Source organism: Lissotriton vulgaris, chromosome 3_1 (assembly GCF_964263255.1).
Source record: "Lissotriton vulgaris chromosome 3_1, aLisVul1.2, whole genome shotgun sequence".
Lineage (NCBI taxonomy): Eukaryota > Metazoa > Chordata > Amphibia > Caudata > Salamandridae > Lissotriton > Lissotriton vulgaris.
This window is the reverse complement of record NC_141689.1, coordinates 64,631,428-64,657,397: the sequence shown is the minus strand read 5'-3', so window position 1 is coordinate 64,657,397 and position 25,970 is coordinate 64,631,428.

The following is a 25,970-nucleotide window of genomic DNA, read 5'->3' as shown; positions in this document are numbered from 1 at the left end:
CCAAAGCACAGCCTCAAGGGTCTCCGAAAAGCATATGTTGCTGCAAAAGTACACAGTGCACTGGGTTCGAGTTGCACAGTCCCCACGAGTGATAAGGGCCTCCGAATTGCTGAGAGCACAGATCAACCTCAGAGACCCCGGGACCCCACCTCCTGTGTTGCAGAAATCTTCAGAGTCCTCAGGTACTTCGGAGACGCAAAACGGTCAGATGTTTTTAGGTGCCTGCTTTGCAGGGGAGTACATGCAAGGGAGATTCTTCAGTCATCCAGCGTAGTGTAGATCGTCAAAGTACTTGGTCTCTGTAGCAGAGTTTAGTCCAGGTAAAATCTAAAGTCCTGTAGTCAGGGGTTCCTACTTTATGCCCAAGAAAGGGGTGGAACAAACTCTGGGGACCCTCCTATGGGAGGGTCAGGACAGAGGGTTGGCTACACCCATATCCTTTGTCCAGTTTTGCACCAGAGCAGGAGCAAATGGGTCCTGCAAGTGGTTTGAGCTGGACTATGCACAGGGACACCAAATGTGCCCCCAGTGCAGACATTAAAGCACTCTCAGAGTGCACCCACCCAGCCCCAATACACTAAAGTCTGTGTGGGAGGCAGTTACACCTCCCTGTGACAGGAAGTCTATTGTCAAGCATTCCCCTGCTCGAGCTTGGCTCAGCAGCAGGAGGGCAGACTCATGTCTGTGGCTGGCAACAGCCATTTTGTGATGCCAGGTCGAGAAAGCTGGTACCGGGTGTACCGGTGTGTCGCATATGTCCCTTTAGGAGTGTGGAATCATACCTCCCCCGGCACTTACTGGCGGGGCGGTATGATTCCAAGGTGTTTGACACCCAAACAACATGTTTCCATGCAGCTGTTTTAAAGTTAGCATTCACCGTGAGGTTATAATGCACTTAAGAGTTTATGGTTGGCTGCATCACAAACAACTCCGGAAAATAGGTTCCAAAGGCTGCAGAGGGGTTCTGCTCATTCATGGGCACCCTCTCACATAAAACCAGGCACCCTGCCTTCAGGATTGATAAGGCCTGCCATAGGGGTGACTGATAGGTTTATATGTGCAGTGAAATAAGGTAGATATAGTGAACCTATATCTAAGGGAGGGGTGCATGAACCACCTTACACAGGCTGCAGTAGCCGACCTGTTGTGTCATTTTAAATGATGGTCTCCCAGGGGTGGCATAATACATGCTGCAGCCCCTGGGAGGCCTCTGGGGTACATATGCCCTAGGTACATAGTATAACATATACTAGAGACTTATAAGAGTACCCCAGAATCCAATCTAGAGTGTAACTAAAGTACATGCAATCAATTTAGAGGAGAAAGCAGCTAGACTGGGGTCCTGGCTAGCAGGATCCCAGTCAGTCTAAGTCGAAAACAGTGAAACATCAGCAAAAAGGGGAAGTAACTATAAGAAGCAGATCCTACTCTCCTACATTTGGGTTTTTGGGCGCCCACACCCCTCCTCCACTTCCCTGGTGGCTTTCTCAGCTTATCCTCGGTGTGAGGTTTAAAAATCTGAGACCTTGTGGCTATGCTTGGTCCATTTAAAGAGTCCATGGAGGATACGTCCAAGTCAATTACAGGGGAGGACAGAGGCTGGCCTTGCGTGATAGGATACAGACAAGTTAGGGGGGGGCATCGCTTGCGGCAATAGGACCTAGGGAAGAGCGCCTCTGCAGTGATAGAGGTTCTAAAGAAAGTCGCCTTTCAGTTCCATCTTGTGGCTAAGCATTGATTTGTCCCTGACAATAAAAGCGTCCAAAGTTCTCACAACTCCCTTGAGTTTGCTCATCGTAAAATCAAAGATAGTCAGCGCCACAAATCACAATTACCGATAAGCAAATGGCGTGAATACACCACAGTACCTGAAGATTGTGGAACCAAGATCAGGTATCCCGTAATTCTGTCGCTAGGGGGATTGCGCAGCCCAGCCTCCTTCGGGCTCCAACAGGCATGGAAGGGCCCGCCCTTGGTCCAGGCTTCGCCCGGACAAGCCTGCGCGCGTCCCATGCTGCAGGAGCCCACTGCTGTTTTTATCGCGCGGAATGCGGGCGTCTGTGTTGGCGTCAGCAAGCCACAATGGTGCCTGGGGGTCCTGTCAGCAGTGGCAGCAGCAGGGTAACAGTCTTCCAGAGCTGCGGGAGCCCGCTGTTGTTTTTGTCGCACCTCCAGGCAGGGAATGTGGGCATCAGAGAGCCACAATGGTGCCTGGGACTGGGAGTCCTGTCAGCAGTAGCAGCAGCAGGGTAACTGGCTCCCTGCGCTGTGGGAGCCCACTGTTGTTTTTACCGTGCCTACAGGCGTGGAATGCGGGCGTCGGTGGTGGGGTCAGCGAGCCACAATGGTGCCTGGGAGTCCTGTCAGCAGTGGCAGCAGCAGGGCAACGGGCTTATCCCTCAACTCATTTAACTCCTTCTATACTCAGGACGGCTCCCGGCCGCCATGAGTCACAGTAGGCGTGTGCTCATAATGGACGGTAGCCGTCCGAACGTTGCCGCTCTGCCCACGTGCTATTAATTCCCTGCCTGTACTGGAGAATTCATCAGTGGGCAGAGTTCGGACGGTTCTCGGCCGTCATAAGCACATCCCCACCATGATTTATGATGTCCGGGAGCCGTCCTGAGTATGGGAGGGCCTCACCCAGACCCGCCCCCTCGCACCGGGGTGGAATTAGCCCCGCGGCGAAGGGGTTAAAGGATGTATAACTCCCACCAATGTTATGGGTCTGCTGTGCCTTAAAATGCATCGTTGAGCACATATTGCCCAGAAACAAACACCCCTTGTTATGCAGTTTGTCGCGTTAGTGAAAGGAGCTTAAACAAGTGGTTTTCATTTGAACTCGGTTTAGCCTCCATGGTTCGAAGTATTAGTCCACCCCAACCCTCAAACTTGGGTGTAGCTGCGCCCTGGCCTGTACCAGATTCGTTCACGCTCTCACAGTAGTGTGTAGTTAAACCCAGGCCTGTCTCTTCCCAACTTCCAATATTTGTTGCCGCTGGTTTAAAAGATGAAATCAATGAATGAATTGAATGTGGTTTTATAGAGTGCGTAGTAACCCGAAAGCATCCCAGCGCTAAAACCATGACAGCAGAATCAGAAGGGGTGACAGGGAAGATAGGGGGGGGGGGGGGGAGGGGTCAGGGGAAAAGGTGGGTTTTCAGGAGTTTCCAGAATCGGAGATGGCAAGGTTCGCTCCTGAGTTTGAGAGGAAGGGCGTTCCACAGTTTGGCTGTGTTAACCGAGAATCGCCGTCCTCTTGTGCGTGCCTTTTTTACTCTGGGCACTGTGATTAGACGTTCATGATCTGAGCAGAGTGGTCTGTTAGCTTTGTAGGGCACGACTAGGTTTTTGAGGATGGGGGGACCCTTGTCCTGTAGTAGTTTAAGTGCCAGACAAAGGGATTTAAACTTTATCCTTTCTCGTATTGGGAGCCAGTGCAGCAGTTTCAGCGCTGGTTTGGCTGATGTTCTGGCCGGGGTGTCCGTGAGAAGCTGTGCTGCGGCATTCTGGATATGTTGGAGCTTGTTGCGGGTGGATTCCGGCGCTCCAAGGAAGACGGCGTTGCTGTGATCCAGTCTAGACAGGATCAATCCTTGGATGAGCAACTTGCGGGAGGTCTGCGGGAGGAGGGGCAGGACTTTCCGAGCCGATCTGAGGAGGCCGGAGCAGGCTCCCGCTGTTTTTTTGGCTTGGGTCTTAAAGGATAGGTCCTTTTCCATCCAGACCCCCAGACTTTTGATCTCCTTTTTAGGAGAAGGGGGCTCCCCCAGACAGGTGGGCCAGAAGTTCGGGGGGAGGGTGGATCCTTTATGCCCAAGTAGCATGATCTCGGTCTTGGACCCATTAAGTTTTAGGGACGATTCACCCATCCAAGTGAATATTTTTGATAGGCAGCTGTGGAGGGTTGGTGGTCCTTGGTCAGGTTGGGATAGGGAGACGACAAGTTGGGTGTCGTCGGCATAGCTCACAGATTTTAACTCTGAACGGGTCGACCACCTCCTCCAGTGGGGACATGTCCACGTTGAATAGAGTTGGGCTAAGGGAGGAGCCCTGTGGTACCCCGCACTGGAGGGGAATCACCGCTGATCGGGTGTTACTCTCCCAAACCTGGAAGGTGCGATTGCTTAGAAATGACGTGGGCCAGGACAGGGCAGTTCCTACCACCCCTATGTCAGTTAGTCACTGCATGAGGACCTGCTGGTTAACGGTGTTGAAGGCCGCACTGACGTCCAGGAGGATCACTGCCACTGATCCTCCTGAGTCCAGAATGCATCTGGCCTCCTCAACTACTGCCAGGAGGGCGGTGTCCGTACCCTGTCCAGGGCGAAAGCCAGTCTGCGAATTCCGGAGAAGGCCGATCAATTCCAAGAATTGGGAGAGTTTTTTATTGACTAGCTTTTCCGTAACCTTGCTGATTCCGGGGAGAAGGGAGATTGGCCTGCAGTTGGCCAAATCCGAGGGGTCTAGGAGCGGCTTTTTAAGAAGGGCTTTAACGATGGCTCTCTTCCATCCGGGAGGAACCGTTCCCTGAAGCAGCGAGGAGTTAATGAGATCAGTGACAGGTGTGGCGATTGTGGGTGCAACCATCTTTAGGATGCGCATGGGTACCGGGTCGCTAGGAGAGCCACTTTTAATGATGGCCAGTGTTTTAAGAACTTCTTCTACTGTCACAGGTCCAAAGGTATCCAGGTGGATGGCTGGTTTGGCCAGCTGACAGTTCGTGTCTGTTCTTAGATTGGCTTGGCAGTTCGTGTCTGCTCTTAGATTGGCTTGGAGCAGGGTGGCAAGAATGTTTTGATTTTTTGCGTCAAAATAGTTTGCCAATTTGTTGCATTTGTCCTCAGAGGTGACTTGAGCTGAGGGAGGGTCCGGCACTTTGAGCAGTTCCTTCATGATGAGGAAGGTTTCTCCAGCAGAGTTGGAGGACTTTTTGATTCTTTCATCGAAGAACTGCCTCTTGGTGTTACGCAGGGCCGTATTGTATGTTCTCATGGCGGTGTGATATTCATCTTGTTCCGTCTTTCCTCCAGGAACTCTCCAGTTTTTTGCATTCTTTCCCTAGTAGTTTTAGCTCGGGTGTGTACCAAGGGGCGGGGTTAGCTCTCTTTTCCTTTTTCAGGGTGCTTTTTTTTGGAAGAATAGAGTTGAGTGAGTGGGAGAGTCAGTTTTCAAATTGCGTATCTGCAATTACTGGGTCGAGTGCAGGGGGGGGGTAGGACTGTTTAAGCATGGAGGACAAGTCTTCAACCAAAAGTTTGGACCAAGCTCTATCCATGACCCACGTCTTAAGTGGTTGGGGTGGCAGGGCACTGATTTGCCAGGATAGAGGTACCAAGAAGTGGTCCGTCCACGGGAGTGGGAGGGGAGGTATTGTTCTCAGCTCGTGGATGTTGGGGAAAATGGGGTCAAGTAAGTGACCTTTGTTGTGCGTCGCCTCTGAATTGACTAGTTTCAGTTCGTATGAAGTGAGGTCGAGGAGGAGATTGGACGCGACCGAGTCCTGGGGGTCATTGAAGTGGAGATTGAGATCTCCCAGGATCATGAAGTTGGGGTTGGAGGCTGCCAGTGTAGTAACGGTTTCTATTAGGGCACTGGAAAACCTAGTCGGGACTCCGGGTGGGCGGTATACGAGTAGGCTGGAGAGGGAGACTGTGGGTGAAATTTGTATAGCAAAATGGCAGCTCTCACAGTCTTCGATGCCACCGTTTTTTGCTCTGCAGACAAATTTTTCCCTATATATTATGGCAAGGCCACCTCCTCTACCGAGGGGTCTGTTCTGGAAATAGACTAGGAATCCTTGGGGTAACAATATACCTGATTTTTTCAACGGAAGAATGTAAATTTTAGTTTAGGGTCAAATGGTTAAATTATGAATAGATCAAATAGTCTATATTGTAAAAAAAAAAAAACTGTGTTTCCGAAAACAAATACACAAAATAGGGTTGATATAACACATGTAGATTTTCCTATTTTCATAGAAGAACATTCATTTCACCTTCATTGGCACAGGCGGCTGAAGACACTTAAAAAAACATACACTTTGCAATGAAATGACTGTAACACCAAAGAGTCATGTAGGAAAAAGTCAAGCATGACCTATTTACAGGATATTTCTTGTTACTTCTTTTTCTTTCCATGTGCCAGTTTCATTAAAGTTTTATTATTGTAAAAAATGCCCAGCACAGGTACATGTAAAGCAAATTAACATTCATCAAAATAGCACTGAACCTCACCGCCTCCTTTGTTTGAGTGTCTTCCTGAAGTTATATTCAGGTTCTTCATATTCTTGGAAGGTTACACACACCCTGACTAACTCCTCAAGATCATAAAGTATCACTTTTTAAACAAACCCAAGCAATACAACTATACAAACTTCCTGTAATTCTTGGGCTTTAAGCTTATACGTGGTACAATAATGAAACATGGCAACAACTTGTTTAAAACATGGGTTTTGGTTTATTTTGGTTCATTTTTCCATTTGACCAGAAGAGAGTGCCTTGCACTACCCAACTGATATATTTTACCAAACCTAAAGTATAAAGGCCCCAAAAGAAGCTGCAGAAAGTAACCAATGCTCATCAAGACCAGTGATTAATTAGGAAAAAATAAATAAAAGTAAATGCCACAGCAGCCTGCACCACACATTGCCCTTGCCAATGACAGACCCAAAACAACTACTAACCATTTCACTCCTACAAGTTATGCAATTTAGACTAATCTTACGTATTTTGATTTATTAAACACGCTTGGTGTGCTCATCTCAAACTGATAAAAACATCGCCATCATGTGGTGGACTGTCACTAGAGCCGGTGCTGACAATTAAGTGCTGGTGTCGAGCAACGGAAACAACTGGCTCAAATTAAGCACTGATCAACACACAATTTACCTTTTATTCGTGCAATGGCAGTTGGTGATCTTTGAAAGCAGTGGGGCGTAATTGTAGCCCAGAATTGTAGTGATTGCTTGACCTATTCTAATCAGGCTCCAGAAGGGGAAAGGGTCTTTGCTGAGAAAATTATGAAAAAAATGGGATCAAATAGTGCATTTGAAATAAAAATATTCACATACATTTGAAGTCACAGTCTCTCCAAGAGCTCTCATTAAATATTCACGTCCTTTCAGAGTGTGCCAAGCCAGTGAAACCTGACGTTCAAGCAACATTGACTCAAATTTTTTCAGACTGTGCTCTGGATGCCCCCAGGTGGTATTAACTACCTCCAATTGTGCCAGGGCCAAGGGTACCCCCATATGCCAAGTGTGCTCTCTTAGAGCAAAAATTCAATGCAAAATGCCTCAGACAGAATTTTGGCATCAGTGTTGCCGGTCCGTAATCTATGGTTGAACCTTATGTCAAAAAGCACCTTTATTATGTGAGGGTTAACATTCTGTCATTGCTGACCCCTCCCGATTGGCTTGCTTATCCTCCCTTATGCCAAGAATGCTGTCCACTGTGTCCGGGCTAGCATTTTTCCACGGGTGCCATATATGCTACAATTTTCCTCCAGTATGGCAGCACAAGCATTTTTCCACAGGTACCTCATACCATGAATTACCTCAGGTATGCCATCGTGAACAATATCCCATGGGTGTCCCTTATGCCAAGTATTACTTGGAGGATGCTGATACCAAGAATTATCTCTGGCATGCAGTGCCAAGTATTCCATCTAGCACACCAGTGTCAGTATTTTGTCGTGCTAAGAACTGTCACTCCTACATATTCACATTCACTCACACGCTCTCTCTCACACAAACACACTTGCACTCTCATTTATTGATACAACATCCATTTAAACACATTTTATTTATCCTTACTTCAGATGCCAAAGGAGGTCCTATTCCAGCTCCTGGTGCTCCATTTTTAATTACACTAGTAGTGAATATCAGGCTCTATGTATTATTAGTACATCGAAATGTTGGGAGCTTCATTGAAGACAGTGGAGTGCTCCAGGTTTCTTATGGCCGGTAGAAGCCTGGAGTATCAACATTACAATGTTTGTTCACAGCTGTTGTTGTAAACAAAGGCCCCAAGGAGCCTGAGGGGATTTCCAACCCCTCGGGCTCCATGAGGCCTTTGTTTTACAAATTAGAGCATTCTACCCTCCAAGGGTGGAATGTTCTAATAGCCTTAGAGTCCTCCGTAGAAGGCTTTACCGTCCATTAAAGGCCCGCTCCATTGTTAAAGGCCCTGGCCTTTGGCTCGGGCCAGTAGAGTCCACTGCAGCAGCCTCAAAGGCTATTTTGGAATAATAAGCAAGAACTGGCAAAGCCTATAGACCTTCCCTTACGGGCCTATAAGCCTTGTCAATACAAATGCCATGAAGCATCAGCACAATGCAAAATAATTTTTGCTAATGCTGTACAACCTCAACAAAAAGTAAAGATCGCCTTACCGGCAGCCTAGAGTAAGACCACGGCACCCTCACTCTCACAATGGCATGCCAGGCTTTGGCAAGTACTGACAATGGAAAGAATGTCGGACATTCTACAGGATACATACAATCCTTTTGAATACCAATGGGGGCCATTAGTAGTTGCTCTTCTGATCGGAGGGACTCCCACTTGCCGGCTGCTCTACTCGCACAAGAGCACTGAACCTCTTTCAATTCTGATCCTCACGGGGAACCTGAAGGCCACTCCCCAGTGACATATGTTCGATCTTACGAAACCCTGGATTCACTGCCCACTTTTGGCACCCGCTACGAATTCACTACTCTTACTCATGGATTACTGTTTGGGATTTTTTGGGGTGGAAATATTGGGCACTGAAATTAGTCATTATAATGCTGACCTATTGACTATGATACATTCGACCATGATTACTGTATTAGTAATTTCACGTTTTTACAGAAGCTGATTGTATCATTAGTATCCTGAAGTAATGTTCGATGACTTCTTTCATCTGCATTCTGTCTGTACGGTACTTCCCTACATAAACATCAAATAAAGAAATGTTGACAAATAAGGAGTTAAAAGGCGCCATGAAGTGACTACAGTTACCATTGTGTCCTTCTGTAGGTGCATGCATGCATCGCCACGCCACACCACACCACACCATGCCACACCACGCAGATGCCATTTTGATAACCAAATAAAAAAAGTACACAATTTAGTGCAGGGTAGAAGTGGCAAAGGACGAATAGGTGGGGGAAGTGAAAGCCAGCTCACAAGGGAGAGAGCAACACAGGGCAGGGAAAGAAAGAGAGCTCAGCATGCAAGGGACAGAGTAACGAGAGTAGCTTGGAGAGAAACACATGAAGGAGAGAGTGAAACAGATTGCGGGGTTGGAGAGTTTGGAGAAGAAGCACATGAGAAAGAGAGAGAAATATGGGGTAATGGGTGGTATGTGGCGGGGAGGGCACGAGGGAGAGAGCTGGAAAATACGTACACTCTCATGAAGTGCCTCCTCAAACTAAAAAAAGTAGTTCCTTAAAAGTGAGCAGTGGAAGGATAGAAATCAGCAATCAAAAGCAGGGGTAGGAACAAGCACAAGAAGAGGACGGAAAGCCACTCACTAACAAGCATTTGTAATGCAATAGGTCTCGCATTAGGAAAGTTTGAGCTATTGGTATTGGAAATTACTATTTTTTTATTTATGTGTTGGTTTAGAAAATAGCGAAATTAATAGCTTTGTCATTTACAATGCCAATAGTTTTAACTTTCGCAAATGTGACACCTATAGCATTTGTAATGCAATATGTGTTGTATTTAGGTGACTTAGATGTATTGATATTACAAATAACAATGGCTTTTAAGTTTTTAAAAATAATTAATACTTAAATAAAAGTTATTGTAATTTGTAATGGCAATAGCTTAAAGTTTTGTAAATAACTTTTGTGAAGATTATGTTCAGTGTATTTTATTGTGACGAAAATCCAAGAACAGAAGTGAAATATTAACATCTTTTTGTGACATTTGTAATAAAGCTTGAAACATTGAGAGAACATATTTGAACCAGTTGTTGTTGAATGGTTGCACAGATTGATGCTGTGGTGGCGCTGAGTGATGTTGTGGTGGCAACGAGTGATGCTGTGCCATTCAGTTCGACTCCTGAGGTATCTCGCAGTTGTGCATTGAGGTACTTAAAGCCCCAGCCCCGAGCACCATTTGCACCAAAGCTAAGGTGCCCACACTCCACGAGTGTCCCTTGGACCCTGCTTTTGCATTTCCGCTTGATGCATCTTCCTTGTTGCTAGTCCATTGGCTAGTGAGCCCCCAGAAAACTTACTTTTGAATCTAACTTGCTTTTTTGGTTGCTCCAGGCTTGCTCCAGCTTCCCTATAAGGGAGAACTGCCCCAGACCTTGCTGGTCTGCACCGAAGCAAATCTTGACATCCTGCATGGATTGCGTTTGCCAAGGCTTGCTGGGTTCAATTCGGATACTGATACCGCAGTCAACTAGATCCTTGGTGGTACAGCTCGAATCCAGCTCCTGGTCATGGTCGACGCCTCCTGGACCTCATGGCTGAAGAGACAAACTTCACCTTTTCATCTGAAATCACCCAACTTTGGCTGGCATCTTCCCATTGCCATCCTGGTCACTTGCAAGTTACCCAGACTCTGTCCCTTCTGCTTTCAGGTCCTTCAGATCTTCGATCCAGCCGGACACTTTTCCTCTGGTCGCCTGCAATAGTTCTTTGCAGATCTCCATTGAAATCGCCAATGAAACCCGACACCAAAAGACACCTATGCACCCGGCTTCCATGGGTGAGGTAACTACTCTGGTAGTCTCAAGGGTATTGGCCCTCCTACTGTCTAAGTCTAAAAGGGTTCCATCGTAGTCCATTCGGAAGCATCCTTAAATTGTAAAATTGTAACTTGTTTGTTTCCCATAGAAAGTCGATGGTAACCTGCGGCTGTGTTTAGACACTGCACGCGTCTCCCATGGGCCTCCTACTTCCTAAACCTTGGTTGTTCCTAGAAGCCCCAGCGATTCCCCAGGCCCTAGGCCTGCTTTTATCTCAGACGTGGTTCTTATACCACTATTTTAGTATATGGTTTGTGAGGCCCCTAGGACAAAACGTATACTGTGCAACTTATCGTATGCTAATTAAGTTCCTTGTATTGTACTTTTACCTCTGACCTCATAAAGAGTGCAGAGGGGTTGTGTTTAGAATAAATACATATATATTTGATATATACCTTGTGTGGTGTACTTTCATTTGGTACTCAAGGGATTATATTTCGTAAAACACCTTGCTTAATGCGCTCTCTGAAGTCTTAGCCTGATGACTGCTGGTCCATGCTACCACTAGGATAGCTTTCTAGACTTTACAACCACCATCAATAAGGGCAGATTGGATTGGTGCAAGGTGCCCACTGGTACTAGTGGACATCATATGCCAGGCTAACTTCTCACATTGGTGTGCAGCGGATGAGATAAGAGCTTGCATTGTTTTACCAAATAATCTTGAGAGTATCATTTGAAAAATCACATCACGGTACCTGTAGGTACATATGAATCAAGTCTTATAATACATAAGTTCTACTGAACTTAGCAGATGTAGGTGGTAAGGACGTAGCACACCCTGACTACAACATCTACAGAGGTTCTAGTAGGAAAACTAGTAGTGTAGGCAGGTGCACACACCACACCACACTAGTTATGTCTTTAGGAGCAGGAGGTAGTACCTCTCTGCCAGATATCAGCCATGTGCACTGCAGACAACTAAGTATGACACCTTCACTTTTCAAGATTTGAGAAGCTTGTGTGTTGTCAGAAAACTAAGACAAGGACAGAGTCCAACCACCCAGCACATAGTAGATCTTTTAGTGGCAGATGACTTAGAAAAAGCATCAGACCCAGAGGCACATGGTAGCAGGGAGGGAGGATCATCAGAAGAAGATCCTAGTGGGATACCCAAAAGGGATAATGATGCTGATGATGAGGATGCAGGCCAGGATAAGGTTAATGAACCTAACCTGGAAAACACAGGACTACCTGAGAACGGAGAGGGCCTAAGAAGGCCTCCCTCCATTCCTCCAGGCAGGCTTAATGATGAGAACAGACGACATGGATCTCTTTCAGATGAATCTGAACATTCTGACTCATCAGTAGGGTCGTCTGCCACTGCTCAAAGGAGAATGACTTCCTGTTATAATCCAAGGAGGATTCTATGTATGTTCTGTACACGGAGGCAGTGCTATTGTGGTACCTTCCTCCTACCCCTCCCCTTTCTTCACCTTTGGAACGTTCCTCTGTCCCTGAAGGCTGCCTTAGAATGTTGGGTTAAGGCAGACCGACCGTGAAGAGAAGTGAAGGAGTTCTTGTTATACTGGTGGCAGTGGAGGCTGTGAATAAAGAAGACTTTCCAGATACGTTTTATTGTCACTTATTTTAACACTTACCCTCAGAGAAGAGAGCACACAGCTAGAATGAAAGAAGTCAAGCTTAGGAGCAAGAGGCAAGAAGTTGCCCTGGCCAGAGACCCTAGCTCTTGAAAGAGAGAAAAGATTGTGTGGGCTAGAGCCCACTGGTGGCAGCAACAACCCTAGTGGTAGGGAAAGGCCTCATGACCACAGAAACCTGAACAAAATTGTCCCACCCTATCAGATTGGGGATGACATCCATAAGTGGATAACTGCTTTGGAGAGGGCCAGCAAAGTACAGCAGGTACCCCAAAGTCAGTGGGCAGCAATTTTGTGGCTCTCCTTTGCAGACAAAGGCAGAGACATGCTCCTCACTGTTAGAGAAGAGGACGCTGACAACTACTATGTCCTGAAAAGTGCTCTAATAGATGGGTTTGGCCTAACCACTGAGCAGTACAGGTTGTTGTTCAGAGACACCCAAAAGACACAGACTCGGGACTGGACAGATTTTGTAGATTGTGCTACTAAGGTTCTGGAAGGCTGGTTACTGGGCACTAAAGTATGATGATGAAGCATTATCATATGTCGATGACATCTATCTGACAGACGATGACCTGAGACTCACTTAAAAAGAGTGAACACCATAATTCTTGGGTTCGCATCAGAGGGTTACAAATTCAACTTTAAAAAGTCAAGAATTGCCCATATAACAGTCCTATTTTTAGGATATGAAATATCAAGTGAAGGCAAAAGCCTGGCAGACAACTTCTTAGAGAAGTGTGTGTACTCCAAGCACCGAAAACGCTGAAAAATTTACAATCAATACTAGGCTTCCTGAATTTCGGTCGAACATACATTCTAAATTATGTGGAGAGGGTTAAACCTCTCTATGAATTAATAAAACCTGATTTCAAACTAATACATTGGACTCAAAAACACACAGAAATTTTGAGATCATTACAGACAGACATGTTAACTAAAACAAAATTGGAAACTCGCGACAACGTACGCAACCTTGTAATCCGAGTAATTCCAGGAAAATGCGGATTCACATACCTGACCTCTAATGAGGGAGAAACGGTACCAATAGCATACAAATCATACTTGTACACACAAGCTGAAATGAAATTCAGCTCTACAGAAAAAATTCTGACAGCGGTTCAAACTGCTTTAGCAAAAGAAAGAGCCGTAGCCCAAGGCAAAAGAATAACTGTTTATACAGCAGAATTGGCCCTTGAGGCATTATCAAGTCCACCGAATCTGAGAACAGTGGCATTAGATCCTATATGGATACAAAGGGAAAATTCTCTTGCTACAGAAGACGTGAAATACTATTTTGACCCGAAATTGAAAAAACGAAATGATCTAGAATATGAACAAGAATATCCTCTGCCAATCGAAATTCTGCCTCTCGAACTGAATGTGTGATCTACATGGACAGATTTGCACACCATTACGATGTAGAGAAAAAATCCTACAATGCAGCGTGCGCGATTGTTAAAGGTCGCTGGCGCTGTGATAAATTCAAACCAATGATTACCAAAACTGAATCACTCAGAAACTGTTCAGCTCAGCGAGCTGAAATAAGATCTTTAAAGATGGCACTTGAAAATGCCGATCGCGAATTCCCCACACTAATAGTGTGCGATTCGCATTACTGCGTCAAGTCATATAACAGTAACATGCAGACGTGGAGCAAAAACGGTTACTAAGATGACACAGGTGCCACAATAAAGCATAAAAAGCTTTGGGAACATGTAGTTCTTTTGCAGAAAGAACTACAAAAGACTCATGTGATACACGCACTGAGTCATCGACGTGATGGCGTTCACATTGCAGGAAATTCATTGGCTAACAAAGCCACAGCGGCAGCGGTTCAACCGCCTTCCGTAGTCACAAAAAAGCGTTCAGAAAAACAAATATATGGAGAAACCATGCTGGCGGTAAAAGCCTCATTAAAAGGCGATTATGCAGCATTACCTCTCAACTATCCTCTCAATAATACATTCATAATTGATGCAAACTCCGTTCCTTTTGCTCGAATCCCTGGAGGGGGGGATAGAGTAATTCCAAACACGAACCGGAGAGTTTTCTTGATTGAAGACGCACACATGGGATTGGATCTGAGGCACCAAGAGATCCTGAAATCTCTGATAGAATTACAATCAAATTATTGGTGGCCGGGAATGAGCGTAGATATCTACAGTTTTGCAAGAAATTGTGAGGGCTGCAACAGAGATCGCAGTTGTGAACCGGACCAGACAACAGCCCAGATACCACTATTAGACAGCATCAGGCTATCTATGCGCAGACGTCCGACCGGATAAATGCGGTCCCATAATTATTAAGATTTGATTCACTAAAAATGTAGGCCCCAGCGCTTGGCTGACGCCAGAACTGTTATAAAAGATTTGCGAGTCTTTATCGGCAAATACGCAATTGGCATGCTACATTCTGACCAGGGTCCTGTGTTTAGCTCTCGAGCTTACAAAGAGGCCATGAACAGCATGGGCATTGCATTTCGGTACTCTTCTCCCTTCCATCCTGAGGGAAATGCGGTAGTGGAAAGAAAAAAACGTGACATAAAGCAATCTATAACGGCGAGGGTATTAGGTTCGGGTGATGGGTGGGTCAAACATTTAATAAGTGTCCAACGTAGTCTTAATAACATGCCAAGAGATTCTCTAAAAGGTTTCAGTCTGTTTGAACTTTTGTTTGGAACTAGAATGATTATCCAGGATTTGGATCGTCAGACTTCAGTGGTAGAAGAAAAATCTTTTGATATCAAAGATCGTTTGGCTGTTTTACAGGACCTGAATGAAACAAGAAAGAGTCTAAGTAACATAAAGAGTAAGCCAACAACCACTGAAGAACCACCTGTCCCAGCAAGACCTGTCTGGATTCCAAAGATTGGGGATCTGGTCAGAAAAAAGATTGCGGTGAAGAAGGAATTTGGGCCTTCTAACAGAAAAGCAGTACCTGTCTTAGCTATCAGCGGAACAAGATCAGTAGTACTAACGCCATTTGCTGGTAAAAAGGATAACAGAATTGTTTCCATCGATCTGGTAAAACCACAAACATGTGGCCGATAATAAATAGCAGGCCCAGTGGACTACCAAGAAATAGCAGAAGACCAAACTTTGCTATAATCCAAGAGGTTCAAACTGAGAGACTAATCACATTCGATAAACCAACAGTAAATAAAAAAGGACTCTGCAACAAAGCCATGGAACATGTGCCTATTGAAACCCAAATTGCAACAATTCCTGATGATACACCAATCTACAACGATGTAGCCTCAGACTGTACAAATGTAACAAAAGAAAATGCAAAGATCAATGGAATTCCGGAAGCAATCCCACCAATTGACAGAACTGCATCTGGCTATTTTATCAACATTGATGACTTTTCCGATGATCCAAGTGAACATGGAGACAAGCCAGCAACAAAAACTTTCAAAGAGAAAATGACCGAGCTGTTTCACCAACTGAAAGAGACATATCTGATCTCACCATGGATTGAATTTTGGACTGTGTCAGGTGTACCTTTCCTCCTACTTTGGCTCATCATGGTTTTATGTTTGGGTATATTCATTGATGGAAAATATAGTACAATGGAAACAGCAATTCAGAATATCAACTTGGTCCTAAAGTCGCACAGATCATCTCACATCGAGAAAAGAGAACTATCATCAGTGAACATCACAGCCAATCCAAAACTTGGGGGTATTGCATGGGACATAACTGACTATGATATTTATGGCCCGATTGAGCTCTTGAAGTATCCACACCAGTTCAAGATTTCCTTAAGTGATTTTGTGAAACCAAGTTCCTTTTCTGATGATTGGGATTTGGAAAATATTAATAATATTATGTCATATTTAATAATGTCAGCTAAATTTACAGAACATGATTATTTACAGGGTTCATTAAATTATGAAGAATTGTACTGTTACAATCACTATGGTCATCACTATTTGCATAAATCGGCACAACCTAGAAATGTTTTTACTTATAATCAATAGGAACATTGTCCAACACCACCAAAAGGAAGTTCGAAAACATTTTGAGAAATTTCCATACTTCTCAGGGTTTAACAACAGTGATCCAGAAACGTTTTATTTTAAAATATTAAATAGGACAGGAATGAAAAACATGCTGACAAATACTAAATTGATTTATTCTGAAAAATATTATGACAAAATGTCAACATTTGGTTATGAATTTTGGAAAAACAACATTGAAACAAAAACCATCTGGGGAACAAAAGACTGGCAGGTAAAAGGTCTAGAATCATTATTTAGAGCCTGCATGATCCCAGAACAAATAATATTCCTGAACGATACCATTCAACAAACTACTTGTCTTGGTTTAGCTAAGATAAAAGAATTAAACAAACCGTCTCCGAAGCCCATACCTGATTACAACAGTACTACTGATATGGAAATCGACGTATCCCATATTTTCCACCAAAACGGAACAAATCCTGATTGGAAAAAATGGTTGTTCTGGCCCATAGACACAAACAACTGTCAAGATAGATTCCTGTACAAAAGACAGGGGTTCAAAATGACCAGACCAGACCCAAGGTATTCCCAGAGACAACATCCAGGGATAGTTACAACATACTATGCCTTGAGAGGCTACAAACATTCACACTGGCTGAAATTAAGCAACACGCGACCTTACTTAAAGAAGGTGCTGACTTGCGAGATTTCATAATGGGACCTCGCAAACAGCATCAAAAACGTTTCATAGCGGCCGGTATATACGCTGCATACAACAAAGCTTGGAAAGTAATGCAAATTGAAACAGCAGAAAAAATACGAGAAATTGATCGTATAAATTTGGAAAAATCACTTTCTGTTGTGGACAATGGGTTAACGACTCGGTCTTCCAGAATATATTCACTGGACAGTATTGTATCATCTGCCTTTGATATAATAGAGCAAGACTTGCTAATGTTACAACATGGTCAATTGCGTTCTATTGTACAGCTTGGCTGGACGTTGCAAAACCTACGTTCAGGCTACGTGCCATGGCGTCTAATCATCATAACGTCATTATTTTCCATCTTTAAATTTACTGATAAACAAATCAGTTTGGCACAAAAAGGAGCAGATTATACGATTCTGAGCATTGAAAAACTTGAGAGATTACCATTGACAATGTCAGAGAGACCGGTCATTGAATGGATAATACACGGAACAATTACGATTCCAATAACAACTTTCCAGTTTAAATATTGCCAAGAATTTATACCAGCAGGCCAGTATGAAAGGTTGGGTAAAGGTTACATCAAATCAACCTGGGATTTGCCTTACACACACAAATGTTATAGTGAAAGGAAAAAGGAGGTATTCCTTAGTGGTAATAATTGTAATACATCACTAAGCGGTACACTTCTGTGTCAAGATATTAACTTGCATGGAGCCCGCGAAGGGTCTTCAAATAATCTTTTATGTCACCTGCAAGGCACTCCTGCAGCACAGATAGAACCATTCTTCAGACAACTCTCCAACGGTAGCTACGTTGTAATAACTGACCACAGCTGTTGTGGATTGGTGCCAGGAGAATGTTATCTGGTAACTGTTACTTCCAGGGTCGTTTGCTGTATGCAAGTATTGTATCCAAACAGCAATCCAGACATGGAGGCGGCAATATGGCCTTATGTGAATATCTCTTCTATTCGAATTGATACTTTAAGCAGAATGAAGTCTATTCTTTTACAGACAACTGTGCCTTTGACATCATCCAAAGAAACGTATGACCTGCAAGTTGCAAGGACAGCTGCAGAGATACATACCCTTTTATCGACAAATTGCGCCGTGCATTTCGTAGAAATGTTAAGTCAAATTTTAAACATGTCTGATCGCACATGTATTTAAGACAATTTTTACGGGACTGTTAACACCATTTGAAACAGTTCTGGGCATCTTCTCGAATTTTGTCCATTCTGTCTTTGGCGGCCTACCTTTAATTTTGGGACTCATAGCAGGAATTTTATTTTTGCTCCTTCTGCTCCGATATGGCAAGCCAATCCACAGACAAGACTCCAGCAACGATGGAAGAAACGATCCTAGCAATACGATACCGAGACCGTATCACTAAGGTCCTCGGATTGGCCCGGCTAAGAGATCTGAGTACAACTTGCTTTCTTTCATTCAGACCATTCTGGCAGGATTGCATCTTACCTGTGCTTCGATGTCTGCTATGCGGAGAAGAATGCGTGTTGGACGTCTGTCTTACACTACCATCAGCAGTACTAATGGATATCGATACTTTCCTAGGTCCGGTAACGACTCATGCAATGTGTTGTCCCCAGCGGCTACCTATTCTGATGACGGCATTCGTTGAGACTTCACCACTACCAGTAGGTGGCAGTGAAGTACGAGAGGAAAGCAGCACCAAACAGGTACAACCTTCTGTGAGCATTGCTGATCCAAACATCGATGATAGCAATCACGCAGAGAACTGCACAATTTCTGTATTTTCGAACTTGGTCGAACTTTCACCTAATGTGGTAGACCAATTTTTTGTGAGTCTGTCTGATATGATGTTCTCCCCTGAACAACGGGAATAACTTTTTAGAACAACATGCACACAGCGTTCCCTGAACTCTGAATTTGGCCTTCAGTTCTGTTAAACAAAGCAATTGAAAACATTTGGAACTATTTTTCCTCTGAAAACTAATTTTTTTTTTCTTTCAAATCAAAATATTTTTCCATTTTTCCCGGCACATGATACTTTGCTTAAAGTAGAACTATTCTTAGAGAACAGAGCTTCTATTTTTAGAAACATTAGATACAATATTTTACCTCAGCCTCTAGCACATGTACAATATCGTATAAGTATGTGATGAAATGGTCTCGACCTTCTCTTCTGTATACAGAGCCATTTCATGTGTAATTTCATTTATAATTTTCGCAATTCATTCAGCTGATATATATGAACTTAACTGAATGATAACCTTGCTTGAAAACGTACAGTACCAATACTCATTTTCGTGTATAAACCCAAATGCAATTATGTATTTTGAGGTGGGTTGGAAAACACACCTGCATACATCGTATGTTTACTATTGCTTATTTTTTAGTAATGATGGACATTAATCCGTGGAGTGGGTGTTGTATTTCTATCTAGGACCCTAATTCGATATTCCCGATTCATGCCCTTATGTGGTTTTAATAAATAGTACCCTTATAAAGGCATCAGAATCAGATCCATATTTAGTAATAGCCCATGCAGTCCAAAGCACGGCAAGGCTACTCCCATAGACTCCTAGAAAGCAAACCAAGCCTCCAGCAGCCCGGGAATCCCACTCCTGCTTTTGTTTTGATTTGCACAAGAACTCCTAAAGTCCATCAAGAACTGTTAGTTCTTAATGACGTCTTATGTCCAACCTTACGTCAAACCCGACACCTTTCAGGTATAAGTATACCAGCGTTGCGTTAAGCAAACACATGGTGGTGGGGAGCAGAGCAACGTTCTACTTGTCCGAGAGCCCAGCTGTTGCCAAGAACAGAAGGAAGCCGCCCCTTCCTTTTTGACGCGCTGGAGAGACTGTCTTTTCTCACGCCGAGAAATCCAGCTCCGGTGTTCCCGAGTTACCCTCGTGGGTTGCTGAGAGATTGAGTCCTGAGAAGCGAGATACAAGACCTCCTTCATTCTATAACCAAGGTACGGAGCTGATTAAAACCTTAGAGAGAATTCTTGATTCCGATCCTTGGCAAAAAAAACTAACTTTGACTTAAATCTGCTACTTACTTACTCCTTCCCACGTATTAGGCTTAGGTCAGGTACACTGGGGTAGGCGTATCTTAGAAGCACCAGTTGAGTTTGTTTAGTCAATGTTTTTATATATGTATATATATGATCTATTTTAAAGTATCATAAGGCTAAGAAACCATATCAATGCTTCTACAGTATTATTTCATAATACTACTTTTACTGTACGAACTTTACTTTATATTAAGTATTGCAATTGTAGCAACTCATTTCTCTTGCATGAGAAAGAAGACTGCTCAATAAAATAACACCTTTTATTGGAAACGCTCGTCTCTCTATTTCTCTGGACTCTGGTGAAACGAAGCATGCACGATTGACTGAGTGAAATAGCCGTCTATTGTTTTCACACAACTCTAGAGATACACTCTTTATTCTGAGGGAGCAAAGTTGTCATGTTTATGCGGTTGTCAGAAACGAATCCCTTCTTGTCTAAATCAGAACAGTTAACCCTTTCCTGAACATTCGAGAAAGCTTCTAGTGACCTCTGAACTAGCTGGCAAAACTAATTAAGTCTAACATAGTCAGTAGAGACCTAGATGACCTCAGTCCTACGTCTACACTGCTGTTTATGTTATTCCAATGAGCGGAGCCTATTGGGAATATAGGAACAACACTGTCTCTCACACACTGTCTCTCACATATTGTCTCTCACACACTGCCTCTCACACATTGTGTCTCACACACACATACAGTGTCTCACACACACATACAGTGTCTCACTGTTAGACCCGTCTGCCTTGGCGTGAGCCTTCATACATCCAGGGCCCCCACCGTCACCTGTGCAAGGCCCCCATCAGGATACCCTGTCCCCTGTCCTTCCTACATCCCCCCTGCTCCCCGAGCCCTAGTAGCCACCCCAGCGTAGCCCCCACCATCTCCCCCGGAGCAGGAAGCCCAGAGCCCAGGGCCGACTAAAGAAACCCAGGCCAGCTAGCACCCTGCCCCCCCAGAGCATCAGAGAAACCTGCATCAAAGAAACCCGAGCCCCATCACCCCCTCGCCAGCTGTGGGGAACGACCCGTTTCGCAGTCAAAGGGGGGGGCGGAGGAGTTTCGATGGCACCTCCTGCCAGGCCTGGCCCCGTCCCTGCCGGGCAGCAGAAGAACCCCTCTTCCCGACTTCAAAGGGGGATGAGCACCAGATGGCCGGAGCCCGAGACAATCAGCCCGGCCCCCAGGGCCATCTGGAAGGGGCCGAAACTTGAAAGGAAAAAGATATTGTAGATAACGGCGGGAAGACGAGAGCCCTGCAGACCTGGTCGCGGCTCGCCCGGAGAGAAGAAACGACATCGGTGTCCCGTCCCGGATTCCCAGAGCCCTGCAGATCTGGTCGCGGCTCATCCCCTAAGCGAAGAAAGTCTACACCCGACTCGGACTCCTGGATCCCAGCTGACGTGGTCCCGGCTCGAGTCCCTACAAGCCGTACTGTCAAGCCGTACTGCCCAGCCAGCCGAGTAGGCCCCGGACTACCCAGCAGCACAGTACGCGGCACTCTCACATCAGCGGAGTACGCTTTGCCCTGCGAGTACGCTGTGTACAGAGAGATCAGCCGAGTACGCCTCCCACTGAGAGTACGCCGCGTACAGAAAGATCAGCTGAGTACGCCTCGCACTGGGAGTACGCCGCGTACAGAGAGATCAGCAGAGTACACCTCGCACTGGGAGTACGCCGCTTATGGAGAGATCAGTAAAGTACGCTCTGCCCTGCGAGTACGTCACGTACAGAGAGATCAGCAGAGTATGCTTTGCACTGGGAGTACACCTCGTACTGAGAGATCCGCGGAGTACGCACAACACGACGTACGCATCTTACTGCGCAGCCAAATGAGTATGCACTGTATTGCGTGTGCCCCGGCAGACCCTTACAGCGAGCCCCAGGAAGAGGGTGCCCTGAATTGGGGAGTGCGGGGACACTAAGGCCCACAAGACTTGCATACTGCGCAGTGCCCCCACTGACCCTGTAATACAGGGTCAGTGGGGGCACCTCTCCACCTCACTGCTCTAAACGCCTTTGGTATCACGCGACTCAAGGATTGCGAGTCGTAGGCCTGATACCTCGACATTGCGGCCCTCCGTATCCCGCGGCTCGAGGATTGAGAGCCGTGCGCCGGATACGAGAACCCCCTACACCCGGACCCCTCAAGCTGTAAGGACTAGAGACTGTTGTTGTAACGTATCTAGGGTTCTAGTGTAAATTTCCCGATTCATGGCCTTATATACATATAACTTATCATATCCTTATATAGGCATACGAATCATAACCATATTTAGACACAGCCAATGCAGTCCAAATACAGCATGGCTATTTCCCCTAAGCTCCCAGAGTACACTGAGTTCTTAAAGATAACCAGCCCTCATCAGCCCGGGAAATCCCCCTGCTTCAGTATTGATTTGTCCCAGAACTCCTGGAGTGTGTTAAGAACTTCGAGTTCTTAGTGACGTTATTATGTCCACCCTTACGTCAAACTCGGCACCTTCTAGATATAAATATGCCCACATCTGCCCTAGCAAAACACACAGTGGTTTTGGAGCAGATCGACTAACTACTTTCCCGACGCCCTGCTGTATGCGAGTGCCGAAGGAAGCTGACCCTCCCTGCTGACGCACTGAGAGAGACTCTGTCTTTTCTCCTGCCGAGAAACCCAGCTCCAGTGTTTCCCCGCTACCCTTGCGGGTTACCGGGAGATCGAAAGAGAGATACAAGACCTCCTTCATTCTATAACCAAGGTACAGAGCTGATTAGACCCTTAGAGAATTCTTGGATAGATTCTAGGCAGAAACTATTTAACTCAAGCTACACCTCACTTACTTCTTCCCTTGTACTAGACTTAGGTTAGGTTCACCAGGGTAGGCGTATTTTAGATGCACCAGTTGAGTACTTTTAGTCATTATTTATCATTGTATGTATTTTATCTATTTTAATTATCATATGGCTTAGAAACCATATAAATGCGTTTACAGTATTATTTCATAATACTCCTTTTACTGTACGCATTTTGCTTCATAGCAAGTATTACGATTGTAGCAATTCACTTCTCCTGCATGAGAAAGCAGACTGCTCAATAAATAACCTTTTTATTGAAAACGCCAGTCTCTCTATTTCTCTGCACTTCAGGTGAAACAAAGCATGCACGATTGACTGAGTGAAATAGCCATCTTTTGTTTTCCGCGACTCTGGAGATATTTCTTATTTCAGGGGGAACAAAGTTGTCATGTTATCTGGTTGTCAGAAGCTAATCCCTTCTTGTGTATTCGAGAAAGTTTCTAGTGACCTCTGAGCTAGCTGGCACACACAATTAAGTCTAACATATTCAGTAGAGACCTAGTCGACCTCAGTCCTACGTCTAAACTATTGTTTATGTTATTCCAATGCGCAGAGCCTATTGGGAATATAGGAACTACACTACACTGAGTATCCGGAGTTGCCCCAAACGTCTCCTGCATATCCAAGTCAGGTGCCCTGTCATTCAAGAAGTGAACCTGAGCCCCCCAAACTCCCACATACATACCCCCTGACCTTTTGTAGAGTCATATAAAGAACTTGTTTAACTAGTACCTATTGGTGTGGTGTCCCTTTGTAGTGTGCTGGCGTCTCTATATGCATGACCATAAATGTGTAACCCTCCTCTCATGGAGGCCTGACTTGAGAGCTTGATAACGTGCCTGAAAGAGAGGGGTCCCGGGGTGGCCAGGAGTACTTACCTCTATTCCCCCAGAAACCTCCCCCTTCTAACACTGGAAGCAGCGGGAAGGATCCGAGTCAGCATTTGTGGTCATTGTATAGGGAAGCAGCGGACACGCTACATAAAAGGGCGAAGCAGAACAGAGCCCTGAGATTGCAGAACTGAACCTGCTTGCCCAAATAGCTACCGAGCTAAGGGAAGAAGGGTTACTCCCCGACCACCATGAGTCCTACCACCCACAACGAGAACCCAGTCTTTCAAGAAGAACAGTTAGACACCTACACCCACAAAGAAATGAAACAGTTCTGTAAGGATGCTCAAATACCTACCACAGGCTGAGCACCAAGGAAAATCTCCAGAAGGCCCCGAGGACCTGCGTAGAGTCCAGAGCCCCGCCTCCCCCAGTAGAAGAGAACGGTGTTGGGGATGCGCGGCAGAACCAAACCGGGGCCCCATAGAGAGCAGCCTCCCCTGCGCGTAGTAACCCGAAAGATAGAGGACTGTCCCCCAAGGAGCTAGCCAACCGAGAGAGAAGCAGAGCCCACGAGCTAGAGCTAGCTAAGCTCAAAATCGAAGGGGAGTTTAAATTAGCAGAACGGAAGTTAGCTATAGAGGAATTGAGATTACAAGGGGAGTTGGAAGAAAAGAAGTTGCAGCGAGAGCATGAGGGCAGGAAACTAAAGTTAGAGCATGAATGGGGCCTGAAGGAGCACAAGCTCAAGGCTAGGAGCGAGGAAGCCGGGCCCCTGGGGAACAGAGGAACCCCGCTCCTGGTAGAAACCAAGATCCACATCCCCAAAGACGTAGTCAAGGAGTATTATAGGAATGATGACATCCAACAATGGTTTAAAGCATATGAGGTCACAATGACCTCCCACCAGGTCCCTGAGAAGGATTCGGGGGCCGGGTTGGGGGACAGTTCCTAAGCGAAGGGAGGGATACCTTGCTAGAGCTACCCTCCCAAGTACTGAATTCCTAAAGCCACATGAAGGAGGCCCTGGTAGAGAGGTATGGGCTCACCCCGGAGATGTATAGGCAGAGGTTCCAGGATTGCAAAAAGCTCCCTGGTACCACCTGGGTAGAATTCGTCAACTTCTACAGTAGAGCCTTAGAAGGTTGGATCATGGGCAGCAAGGTCACCACTTTCGAGGAGTTGTTTGATTTGATACCCTGGAAGCACCTATCTTTAAATTGCTTCATGGAACTGCGTCAGCACCTCCTGGACAGCAAGCTTACCAACCCCAGGAAGCTAGCTGTGGAGGCCGACCGATGGGTGAGCACCCGGGTCACCAGGGGCCCCGTGGGTGACTATGCTTGGAATGAGTTGGGCCCCCGACAGCGGGGGGGGGGAGGCCAAGGTAGGCTGCGGGAGTGCCCGCCAGGGCCCCAATGTAGCCCTCAAGGAAACCAGCAACCAGTATCACAGTCTCATCCCCTACCCAGTCCTGGGGCCCCCCCAGGCAGACCGGGGCTGAGGGCTGCCACAGCTTGCTACAAGTGCCAACAACCAGGCCACTATGCCAGCGACCCCCAGTATCCCCTCTTCAAAAAGCCTACCATTTCTTGCAACCCCCCTCGTCACCTGACCGCGGTGGCCCTCGAGGAGTTCGAAGCTCCTGAGGAGTGGGAACCCGTAGAGATGTCCCTCGTTTCCCTAGGGGAGGGGGAAATGGTTCCCGGAACCCCACTACCCCCCAAAACTACTAAGTATGTGCAGAGGGTGACAGTCAACGGACACCGGGTAGAGGCCCTCCGCGACACCTGTGCCAGTGTCACGGCTGTTTGCTGTCACTTAGTATCTGAGGACCAGATTGTCCCTCACGTCCTCTGTCCCTTCATTTCGGCCGGCAATTCGGAGAGCCTCTGCAAAATGGCCCAAATCCCCTTTGAATTGGGAGGTGAATGGGGGGGGGGGGAGGGAGGGGGAGTATCCGGCACCCTACAGGTAGCGGTCCGACCCTCCATGCTGGTCGATTGTTTACTAGGCAGTGACCTGGAGACTTCCCCCTGGGCCCAGGTAGAACGCAAAACTCATCTAAGACTGATGGGCTTACCCGAGTGGGTGTGCGCCACCACTCGGGCTATGGCCTCCCAAATGAGTGCTCCAGAAAGGGGGGCCCAGGACCCCACCTTCGGGGACAGAGAAAGGGAGGACGGACCCCCTGAACCCCCCGGTCCCGACTCCCTAGGGG